At 39.9% G+C, this 12,743-nt stretch overlaps 1 pseudogene; it reads right to left on the reverse strand.

Moving 5' to 3' along the window:
- Positions 1 to 107: 107 nt before the first annotated feature.
- LOC119896479 lies at positions 108 to 11,920 on the reverse strand (annotated as a pseudogene).
- Between the last annotated feature and the right edge of the window lie 823 nt (positions 11,921 to 12,743).

The following is a 12,743-nucleotide window of genomic DNA, read 5'->3' on the forward strand; positions in this document are numbered from 1 at the left end:
ATGCTCATTCCAGCCAAGTTAACAGATGCAGCCTCACCTAACTACTGTGATGAACACTGCACGACTTTTATTGATACCAGTAAAATAGACAGTAAATAAAAAAAGAGTTGTATTATGAGGACACAGTTTATTGACATTATAAGAATACAAAACAGCTAATTCATATTTTATGAACTCTGTAAAAAGGCCGTGTCACCAGGTTGTTGTCTCTTACTCAGCAGTGTCAGACTGGGAAAAAAAATACAAATTCATCATAAACTTCCAGAATAACATCAAGTTACCTAACTCAAGTTTCATTATCTATGCAAAGTAAATAAACAATCGTATAAAGAGTACATTTAGGTTATGAATTACTTTAAACAACCCAGTTAAACTAAAGTGCAATGTTTTCATAAAATACGATCATATGAATGGTTACCTTTCCAGCATCACGGCTCTTGACTCTCAGCTTGTTGACCTGGGACTCAGCGATGTCAGCACGCTCCTGAGCTTCCTCCATCTCATGCTGAACCTTCCTGAGCCTAGACATGTGAGTGTTGGCCTGCTCCTCCTGTGAAGGGTTTACAGCATACAGTTACAGTATATTTTTTTAAGTATTGCATCATATTAGTATGGTTTATTTATGTCACTACTGATTCCCTTATGAAAGATCACAAAACATTTGACTCACGGCTTCCTCAGCCTGTCTCTTGTAAGTCTTCACTTTGAGCTGCAGCTTGTCCACCAGATCCTGAAGTCTGGTCACATTCTTCTTGTCCTCCTCAGTCTACAAAGATAAAGGATTTTAACAAATGATGTAAAGAGATAAAATCAAGACATTAACAACTCATTGTAGTTTTTAATTAAATAATAAATTACCTGGTAGGTCAGCTCCTTCACTCTTCTCTCATATTTGCGGACTCCTTTAACAGCATCAGCTCCGCGTCTCTGTTCAGCCTCAACTTCAGCTTCCAGCTCATGGACCTGTAACATGATGATCAATAATTCAACAAAAACTTTAGTACTGAGAAAGGATGAATTTATTCTACTCATTAAAAGTGCAATTTACATCCTAAAACTCATACAGTATATACAGGTCATACCCTGGACTCCAGTTTCTGGAGCTGCTTCTTGCCACCCTTCATGGCGAGGTTCTCAGCCTCATCCAGGCGATGCTGCAGGTCCTTGACTGTGACCTCCAGGTTCTTCTTCATCCTCTCCAGGTGAGAGCTGGTGTCCTGCTCCTTCTTCAGCTCTTCAGCCATCATGGCAGCCTGAAATGATGGACAGTTTGGAAAAAAGTTGGCATTAATGGTAAAACGTGAACAAGTATTTGGCGATGTAGCATTTTATATTTAAAAGAAGACTCATTAACATAAACTCACATCAGTGATAGCCTTTTTGGCTTTCTCCTCAGCATTTCTTGCTTCCTGAACAGAATCATCCACTTCACCCTGAACCTGGACAAGGTCAGCCTCCAGTTTCTTCTTGGTGTTCAGAAGACTGGTGTTCTAAATATCAAGCAAGATAAGAGAAAGTTTTATGGGTATGTGCCTCATGTCTTTGATGGGATACAATTTTTTGTGAATTAATAAAAACACACCTGAGAGTGAAGCAGTCCAACACGCTCACTAGCATCAACCAGCTCCTGCTCAGCCACTTTGCGTCCTCTCTCTGTCTGCTCCAGAGCGGCTCTCAGCTCCTCAATCTCAGCCACCATCAGGCCATTTCTGCGCTCCACCATGGCAACCTGCTCCTTCATGTCTTCCTGTCCTCTGACAGCATCATCAAGGTGCAGTTGGGCATCCTGGCAACAAAAAACAAAACAGAAAATACAATTAACCTTCTGTACAATTTACTTGTTTTTAATACGTAATTGATCATATAAACCTCACCTTCAGCGTTCCCTGGACATTCCTCAGTTGTTTCTGGGCCTCAGCAGCCTGCCTGTTGGCATGGCTCAGCTGAATCTCCATCTCATTCAGGTCTCCTTCCATCTTCTTCTTGACTCTCAGGGCATCATTCCTGCTCCTGACCTCACTGTCGAGATTGCTCTGCATAGAGTCAATCACCCTCTGGCTGTTCCTCTTGATTTGCTCCATCTCCTCATCCTTCTCTGCCAGCTTCCTGTCAACCTCACCTTTGATCTGGTTGAGCTCAAGCTGAACACGGAGAATCTTGGCCTCCTCATGCTCCAGTGTACCCTTTAAAAAATTTAAGAAAAGTCACTTAAATAAGAATTACAATGGCATGGACTTTTTCAAACATTTCTATAATTTGAAAATGTATTACTTCAGCTTCCTCCAGTGCTGACTGAATTTCCGTCTTTTCAGTCTCCACAGTTTTCTTGGATTTCTCCAGCTCGTGGATACTCTTTCCAGTCTCACCAATCTGTTCAGTCAGGTCTGAGATCTCCTCTAAAAGGCAATCAAAACCAAAGAATACTTTTATAGTGACCTACACAAACTGTCCTGCAAGATAGTTAGTACTGCATAGTACACAGTACAACTTATTTTGAAAGGAATAATTCTCCTTCAAGTTCAGAGTAGGTGAAGTCATATCAAAGGGTGAAGTCATATTCAAAAGGTAAGAGTGTCTCCATACAGGTTCACAAACTACACTTGTGAAGGTCAGAACAGAACCCACACAAGTTAAATTTGTATTTTAATGAGAATGACATACGTTGCAGGTTCTTGTTCTCTCTCTTCATGGTCTCCAGCTGATCCAGAGCCTCCTCATAAGAGTTCTTCATCTTGAACAATTCAGTGCTGAGAGAACGAGCCTCCTTCTGGGCTCCTTCCAGCTCTGCCTGGCCCTCCTCATACTTTTGTTTCCAATCTGCCAGGACCTAGAATTATATAGATGAACATCAGTGATTACTTTCTAAGATTGATTTTAGTTTTACTCGAATTAATGTGCCCTTGATTTCCATATACCTTATCAAAGTTCCTCTGCTTCTTATCAAGGTTGGCAGCCAGACCATTCGCTCTCTCCACATCAATCATGAGGTCCTCCACCTCACCCTGCAGTCTCTGCTTGGTCTTCTCCAAAGAGGCACACTTTGAGTTCACAGCCTCAATGGATTCCTCAGCATCCTGCAGGCGCTGGGCAAGCTTTTTCCTGTAGTGAGCAAGCAAGAATTTACTTTTGCTTGCACATGCGTACAAATAAAATTACCAACACTACAATGTTGTTGAAGAAGAATGTTCTAATTGGTAAAACAAACTATTGAAATGAAAACTAATAAAAATACTGAAAGGTTAGTGACTTACTTGGACTCCTCCAGCTCCTCAGTGCGCTGGATAGCATCAGTTTCATATTTGGATCTCCACTGAGCCACCTCACTGTTGGCCTTGGACATTCCTCGCTGCAGCTCAGCCTTGGCTTCCTGCTCCTCCTCAAACTGCTCTCTGAGCAGATCACAGTCATGGCGGGCTGACTGAACAGCATGGGCCAGGGCATTCTTGGCCTGTTGAACATGAAATAACATTTATAACTTACCTATGAAGCAGACAAAGTATGAAAAAGTACTCAATCAAGTTGAAACATTAAGTCATATAAAGTCTTATTAGAATATACTGTATCATTTAAAAAGAATGACTAAGTTCTGTTAAAACCTAATAAGAGGACATGTAAACTTGTTATACCTTCACTTCCTCCTCAACGTGCCTCTTAAACTCCTCAATCTGCTGAGTGAAGGCCTGCTTGCCCCTGGTCAGCTGGGAAACAAGAGCTTCCTTCTCTTCAAGCTGGCGGGAATACTCACCTGAATGTCAATATGTAAATGTGTCATTTATCAAAATGATCATTACTGGTTTATACTACCAGTTTTTCTTTACTGATGACTCACCATTCTCTGTCTGCAGTCTGGCCTTCTGTCCATTAACGTCATTCAGCTGGCGAACGTTCTCATCATTTTTGGCTTTGAGCTCACTAAACTGGTCCTCAAGAGTTCTGCACATTTTCTCCAAGTTTCCCTTTAAACAACAAAACATGATGATGTAGAATTAAGTTTAAGTCTATTGTCATATTTACAAGTTACAGTTCATATTTCTTAGCATAATGAAAATCCCTTACTTAAAATAAACCACACACCTTAGCTTTAGCAACAGCCTCCATGTTACTGGAGAGGTCATCAATCTCCATCTTGTACTCGCTCTTCTCCTTCTCCAGCTTCTGCTTGACACGCTGGAGGTTGTCAATCTGCTCACCCAGCTCTGCAACACTGTCTGCCTGCTTCTTGCGGAGAGCTGATGCGGTAGCTTCATGCTGCAGGGTTGACTCTTCAAGGTCACGACGCAGCTTCTGAAACTCAGCTTCACGCTTCTTGTTCATCTCAATCTGAGCAGCTGTTGCTCCACCAGCTTCCTCAAGCCTCTCACTGATCTCCTCAAGCTCCCTGGAGAGGTCAGCCCTCTGCTTCTCCACCTTTGCCCGAGCAGCCCTCTCAGCCTCAATCTCTTCCTCCAGCTCCTCAATACGAGCCTAGATTTTATGATTGAAGGTTTATTAACTGTAATTTACTGAGTATGACTGTATGCGTCTAATACTGTATATAAGTTGGATAAGTCACCTGGAGTTCCTTGATCTTCTTCTGAAGCTGAGCACAAGAGACTGTTCATCCTCAATCTTGCTGAGGAGCTGGCTGGTCTCAAATTCCTTCCTTGATGAGGATACCAAAAAGCTTTTACTTTAATAGTTTGTACTGTTGTCAGAGTTTAATGTGTGAGATACTAAAAATAGCCCGAAACCAACAAAAAACTTACTTTTTGATTTTCTCATCAGATTGCTGCTTGTCATTCTCCAGATCCATTATGGATTCCTGGGCCAGTTTCAGATCTCCCTCAAGCTTTCTCTTGGCTCGCTCAAGGTCCATGCGGAGCTTCTTCTCTTGCTCCAGTGATCCCTCAAGCTATCAGATGACAGTTCATGATGGTTGATTTGTGGCATTTCAGAGAGCATCAATACCAAGAATACCAATTAATTACAGGGCAAAACCCCGCAGAAAAAAAACAACAGTTTTCTTACATCGTCCACTTGCTGTTCCAGTTTTGTCTTGGCCTTGGTCAGAGTGTTGACTTTGTCTTCCTCTGCCTGGAGATCATCAAGTGTTTGCTGGTGGGCCTCTTGGAGGGCTTTCTTCTCCTTTGTTAACTTGGCAATAGACTCATCTTGAGATGCCATCTCCTCTGTCAGGTTTTTCACCTGAAATGATGTGAAAGGTGCATTATTTCCATCACTTTATATCTATATAGTCTACGTTTAAAAGATGTTAGGTTTAAAATAATTGGAACCTTGTTTTCTGTGGCATGTTTCTCCTTCTCCACTTTAGCCAAGGTGAGCTCCAAGTCATCAATGTCTTTCTTCAGCTCAGAGCATTCATCCTCCAGCTTCCTCTTCTTACCAGTCAGCTCAGCATTGATTTCCTCTTCATCCTCCAGTCTCTCAGTTGTCTCTTTGAGTTTAGCTTCAAGCTGGATCTTGCTCTTAATGAGCCCCTCACACCTTTCCTCAGCATCAGAGAGGTTCTCTCCTTCCTATGGTACATTTTGAAACCACAATACGTTAGTTAGTTTGGTATTTGGTAAAGCTACACATAAATATAAATCAATGTTGATAGCATTCAAACCATTCCCAAACGAGTTCATACTATGCTGGTTAAGCATAACCCTGTCATGGAAATTTCTCTGTATTTGCAGTACACCAGAGTTTTTAAATCTGGGGTCTTTGGCAACGTTCCCACACTGGAAAACCGGTAGTGAAGTGCTTTATGCCAACCAGCAATGATTGGTTTGCCAGAGCTTAAGGAGGAGCGACCTACTGTCAGGATCAACTAAGTATGAGCAGATCCCGTCATAAGCATGTGTTGTCAGTGTTGTGTAATTACTATCACTGTCGGAAGGGGGAGACACTACAGTTTTAAATATTTAAATATTCTTAGGTTTAGGTAATTATTTATTTAATTCATCTACAACATTAACAACGCAATCAGAAGACAAAGAAAATATGTGGTCTATTTGTATCTCACCTAGATATCTGAATGTGAGTAACAGTGATTAATTTGTAAAGTCAGTGAATCACACCTGCTTTGTTTCCTACTTACTGAAGCTACTTGGAGTTGCAGGTCATTCTTTTCCTGCACTAGGGAAACCATCTTCTCCTCCAGCTCCTTCTTCTTGGCCAGGGCAGCAGCCAGGTCGGATTTCATCTTATCATAGTTCTCCTTCATCTGTTGCAGCTCCTTCTCAGTCTCAGCACTCTTCAGAAGAGGCTTGATCTTAAAGTACACTTTCAGCCATGGCCAGTTTTTCACATTCATGAATGAACGGATATTGTACTGGATGGTTAAGATTGATTCCCTGAAAAATGAATACAGATACAGTGTCATTTCTACTGAAATATGATTTTGTAGAACTGCTGAGGATAATACTTTCACAATAAATATATGTAACCTATATAATTGGACAGTAAAGTTTAGAGTACTAAGTGACAATCATACCTCCTCTCCATCATCTTAACAAACTCCCTCCTCATGAGATATCCTCTACAGAGAGCCTGGGTCATGGTCACCAGTGTAAACAGTTTCTCGTCTCTCATCTCCTCCAGCTGACCCAGCAGACCAGCTTTGAAGAACACCTGTGTTGTCAAGTGAAGGAAATCAGTCCTCAGTACACATGGCTGTAACAGGACAACTTAATCTGTTAATATTGTTTATAAGGATGAACCTTTGTGTGTCCAAACATGTACTGAGTGTGGTCCACATCAATGGAGCCCAGCAGCTTCTCTGAAGCTTTCTTGTTGTCAATGAACTGTCCCTCTGGGATGACACTGGCATTCAATACTTTGTATCTGGAAGAGAAAATTATGTTGTTACTCATATTTATCTTACTTCTCAGCCTGGTGTTTCACATCATAATAACTTGAAGTACTTCTACTGAAAAATCACCTCTGCTTGAAGTCACCGTAGATGATTCTGCTGGGGAAGCCCTTTCTGCAGATTCTGATGCCTTCCAGCACACCGTTACATCTCAGCTGGTGGATGACCAAGAAGTTCTCCATAAGACCTGCACATTGCAAAGGTATTATTTGAATTACTTTAGATTACCGTGTCACACATAGTGCACAAAACTGTGTTGCGTGCTTCTTACCAGGTGTCTTTGATTCATTAGGAATCAGGCAACGGACAAAATGAGGGTGAGTGCTCCTCAAGTTGCTCATCAGTTTGCCCAAGTTCTCCTGTGGATCAGCAGGATAATTGGTCAGTATTTCAAGATGAGGTTCGTAATTGCTTTCCAAAAATTTGAAACAATACATACTCTGAAAACAGCAGACACAGTCTGGAAGGCACCACCCTTCTTCTTGCCACCCTTCTTGCCCCCAGCAGCGGCCTCTGTATTACAAAACATTAAATTTCATTAATGTCACTGTAGAACCGTTTTAAGCTTTCTTCTCTGTGGAATGTGGATTTGATTTTTGTAACACACATGAATGGGTATGTCACCGCAGTACCTCTTCAGTTTCTTAGAAAGCCTGACCCAAGTGAAACAGACAGTTTCTTACCCGTCACAACAAACTTACTGTACCTCGGGTAACATTCTAAATGTAAGCTGCACTTTCTTATTAGTTGCTTAGAGCTAATGAAGAGAGGGAACCATTGTCATCAATGTTACTCTATCTTTAAAGTAGAAAACAGTTAAGCAGGTAAAACATTTGTGCTCTATACACAACGATTCTGAATTCTCTGCTCACTCTTGTCTTACCATCGGCTGCTCCATGGGATGCATACAGGAAGGCCAGCAGTTTGTTTGAAGCTTTCTGGTAGAGCTGAATAACTGAGTCATTCAGGGGGTCCTTGTTCTTGTCCAGCCAGCCAGTGATATTGTAGTCCACTGTACCAGCATAGTGAACCAGGGAGAAGAAGTGAGCCTCAGCTTTGCCCTTTCCAGGTTTTGGCTTCTCAAAGGCCTTGGTCTTGCCCAGATGCTGATCATGCAGCTTGTTCTTGAAAGTTGTGTCAGAGGCCTTGGGGAACATGCACTCCTCTTCAAGGATGGAGAAGATTCCCAGTGGCTAAGAGAAATTTACATTAGATTAACTGTGGAAGTAAACATTTGCACATGAACAAACAAATCATGTCTTCTGTAGTCATTACTTACCTTCTCGATAAGCTCGATGCAGGAAGCCAAGTCCATACCGAAGTCAATGAACTCCCACTCAATGCCTTCTTTCTTGTACTCCTCTTGCTCCAGAACAAACATGGTGTGATTGAAAAACTGTTGCAGTTTCTCATTGGTGAAGTTGATGCAGAGTTGCTCCAAGCTGTTGTACTGTAATTATAGATACATACAGAATTTCATGCCAAAATAAGTGTGAACTTTACAACTGCTCAGATATTTTCAACTACTCACATCAAAGATCTCAAATCCAGCGATATCCAACACTCCAATGTAGTACTGTCTTGCCTGCTTTGTGTCCAGCATCTCATTGATACGGATGACCATCCACAAGAACATTTTCTCATAGATAGACTTACACAGAGCACCGACAGAATTGTTGACCTAGAACCAATGATATTATTATGGTCATTTCTTTAAATAACTTTTTCATATCCAACTGCAAATATTTCCATATTTCTTTCAAACATCAAAATTTTGTTACCTGTGGCACAGTTTGACCTTTGGTCACCATCTCGTTTCCGACCTTGACTCTTGGGTAGCACAGAGCCTTCAGCATGTCAGCTGAGTTCAGGCCCAAGAGGTAAGCGATTTTATCGGCAACTGAAAGACAATGGGTATTAAGTACACATTGACTTGAGTAATATTTTACACACTAGAATATTTTTATGATAAAAAATTATTAATTTAGCCCATTACCCTCATTGCCATCAGGTTCAGCCTGCTCCTCACGTTGCTTCTGCTTGAATTTAATGTTGCCATGATGCATCACAGCTCCTGTCAGCTTGAAGATGCCCAATTTCTCCTCAGCGGTGAAGCCCAAGATGTCAATTGCTGCCTGCATTGTAAATGAAGCAAAGTTATGCAAAACATTTTCCCAGTATACGGTCTATTTAACTACATTGTCATCTTACATCTGTTGCAATAAACTCCTCCGTATCATCAATGCTTTTGACAGTGATTTGACCCATACTGATCATTGGGTAGTCATAGGGGTTGGTGGTGATCAGAAGAGCCTCTAGAGGAGCACAACAGAAATACATAGTGTTATTTGGTGTTATTTGTTGTATCGTTTACATTTACATTTCAGTTTCATGTAGTACATACCCACGATCTCAGGACTGTGGCCAGTCATCAGCTGATAGAAGATATGGTAACTCCTCTCAGCAGACAACTGGTAGGTGACACGGGACTTCTCCAGCAGATCTAAGATGAATAAATTTAACTACAAACTTTAAGATTACTGTATTACATTATAATGTATAACACTATCAGAGATGAGTCATTGACTTGGTTAAAACTTACATGTTTCAATATCAGCTGATGCCAGCTTGCCAGTCGTGCCAAAGTGGATCCTGATGAATTTACCCTAAAATGCAAGATCATTAATACAATCAGTTTTTGTATTTTAGCAGTAACAAAAGTTTTAAGATATTTCCTGAACTACTTACAAAACGAGAGGAGTTGTCATTCCTCACAGTCTTGGCATTACCATAGGACTCTAGTAGAGGGTTGGCCGCAACAATTTGGTCCTCAAGGGAGCCCTGCATGAGAAGATTTGACTTGATGAGTATGAGTGATGCTTTCAAATTAATTGTCCTCTAACAAACAGTTTATCTTAAACAACCAATTTTACCTGCATTTTGCCAGCTACTGGCTCAGCCTTCTTAGCTCCAATAGCTGCAATTGTTGCAAAATACTGGATGACACGCTTGGTGTTGACAGTCTTTCCTGCACCAGATTCTCCACTGGGAATAAAAACACAATGTCAAGATTCTGCTCCATATAATAAAGTTTATAAAGATTTAACATGATCGTTAGTTTAATACTCACGTAATCAGGACAGACTGATTCTCACGATCTGAAATACAAACATACATGCTTTACATGAATTCCATTTTAATAATACATTTTTGTTTAAGATCAGTGTATTTATATGTGAACAATAGAAACATTCATCTTACCAATTTGCATGAACTGATAGGCATTGTCCGAGATGGAGAAGATGTGGGGTGGTGCCTCAATCCTCTTCTTTCCTCTGTATGCTCCCACAACTACAGCATCATATACAGGAAGCCACTTGTAGGGATTCACGACAACGCAGAACAACCCAGAGTAGGTCTGTAATAGGAGAGATCATTGAGGGGGGATGTCATCTCCCTTGTTAAGAAAATGACCACAAAAATCCCCATTGTGCTCTGTTTATTGATAAATCCATGGCTCTGTCCATGGTGCTGAAGGATAGCAAACAGATTATTAATTTCAGTTGTCTTGGCTCTATTATATTCTCTAAAGTAAATTATATACTCTAAATACACAACTCTATACTACACTGATTAAAGCACCAAGTAGCAACGTGTGCTCATAAACTTTTTTTTATTGCTGTACTCACTTCTATTTTTCAAGTTAAACAAATCTTTGTGCCATAAATTGAGTGTTTATTTGACAGTATAATGTATTAATTATACATGATTCTAAACGTCTGCGCCCCCATTACCCTGTTCAGAATGAAAAAATTACCAAGCCATATGTACATACACATTGAATTTGTATAGTAGTGGTGGAAACTCACGTAGATCATCCATGATGCATAACGCTCTTTGAGGTTATACAACACACAAGGCTCATTGAGATGGGTCATCATGACCATGTCCTCAATTTTGTCATACTTTGGGGGATTCCTCGGATGGACGTCTTCTTCTTTTACAGTGACTGTCTGAATCGGAAATAAAGTGAATTATTTTTACTTAAAAACCATTTCAAATAAAAACCTGCAGATGGATGCCATTGTTGTTCACCGTGTCACTAAATTTAAAATACAATGATAAACATATATTTCACTAAATACTAAAATGTTGTTGTTGTTGTTAAATAAACTGTCATGGACAGAATGGCATCCTCCTACAGAACGAGGGGAGAAATAATGAATCACCTACCTTTCCAGTGTCTGTCTCAACCGTGGCTTTGCCACCTTCTTTCTTCACAAGTTTACCCTTGAGGTACATCTCGTCCGCATCAGCCACAAAGTAGGCAGTTTTAGCATCAAAAGGAGTGGCTTGTGCTTCAATCCTCTCCCTCTCTGGTTTTCGGAGGTATATGGCCGCTGGGCCATACTGCTCCATCTCCGCGTCTGTGCTCATGGTGGCACTTCAGTGGAGCCTGAACAGATGAAGCGTCCAGAATAATTTTAACATATCAACATGATATATATGGTCTTGTATCCAGGTGGTGGTAATTTCACATTTTTTCATGATGACATTTTTTACCTCAGCTTTTTCCAGAAAAGAATGAGTGGGCAGTCTGGTGGTGGAGTCCCAAGATGCTATAAAAATATTATTAAATATGATTACAATAACTTGTTTCAATTAAAAAAAAATGTGTTCAGTCAATTTGAAAACAGCAGAGGGTAACGATGGGAATATGTATTTAGATGTAATAATATACTGTATGCTAATTGTATTCAGTTGAAAAGTTCAATATCCTCCATTTCCATCACTTACAATATTTATATGAAAAGAGACGTGTGTGTTAGAATCTACACAAACTAATTAATTGTATGTTTTTTTGAAAGAAGCCACATCTCAATGTATTAAGAGTATTTTAAGAAATTTGTTTTGGAATTATGTTGTCTAAGCAAGACTACCACTAAGGTATCTTAATAAGCATAAGTAATTAGCAACATATTAACTTGAGTAACTATTGCATAAAGAGTACAAACTGATGTCTGAGTGAATACACTCACCTGTGTTGGGAGGCTATCAGTTCATACAAAAGTCCAGAGCTGCCTCTTTTATAGAGGGTGGGAGTGACTGGTCAGCACATAGTCGCTCACTCGGTATGGCCATGGCCTCTTTTCTCTCTGTTGCTTATTTGTGTCAGTGGTGTTTAAGGAGGTTTCACATCTCTTAATTTTAACTATAATTAAAAATAAAACAGCATACATTATGATGTTATACCTGTTTATTTGATTTCATTTGATTGCAACTTTGGATGTGACCAACCCAATGTAAAACAAAGAATTGCTGAAATGTACTCACACACACAAGTTGATTTGTTCAAACATAAAGACATTCCAGTAAACAAAAAAAAAAGTTTTAAGGGACTTCTGAAGCACCCATAAATGTCAGATTATTCTGCCCTAGTTTTGTTTAGTTACAAACTTGCTGCTCTAAATGTTGCTCCACTTCTGCCTCCAAATGCAGGCAAGAAAGTGATGGCAGCAAAATTGTATCCTTAATTTAATAGTGCAGAATATGGTTTGTTTATGATTCCAGTAATTATAGTTCTTGATTTAAAAGACATCAAAGTTTAAACATGTTGTGAACAAGGACCATCTTTTTTTTAATTCATTGGCAGCTTTGGGGGTTGTTCTGGAAAGTCTTCCAAAGTCCATTCGTATTAAATTGCAGGACACTTGCACATTTGAGATCCCTCACTAATATAAGACAGTTGTCAACACATGTTAATTAAACAATAATATTCATCTTCAATAAACATTTAAAGGTTAAACTCAGTCTGGGGAAGAATAATTCATAAATGGTTAATAATACTTTTTAATAATAATTTAACAAAACTTTCATTGTGCTCACA

Source organism: Micropterus salmoides, unplaced genomic scaffold (assembly GCF_014851395.1).
Source record: "Micropterus salmoides isolate LMB-PRFRI ecotype aquatic unplaced genomic scaffold, ASM1485139v1 Ms_hic_scaffold_10, whole genome shotgun sequence".
Taxonomy (NCBI): domain Eukaryota; kingdom Metazoa; phylum Chordata; class Actinopteri; order Centrarchiformes; family Centrarchidae; genus Micropterus; species Micropterus salmoides.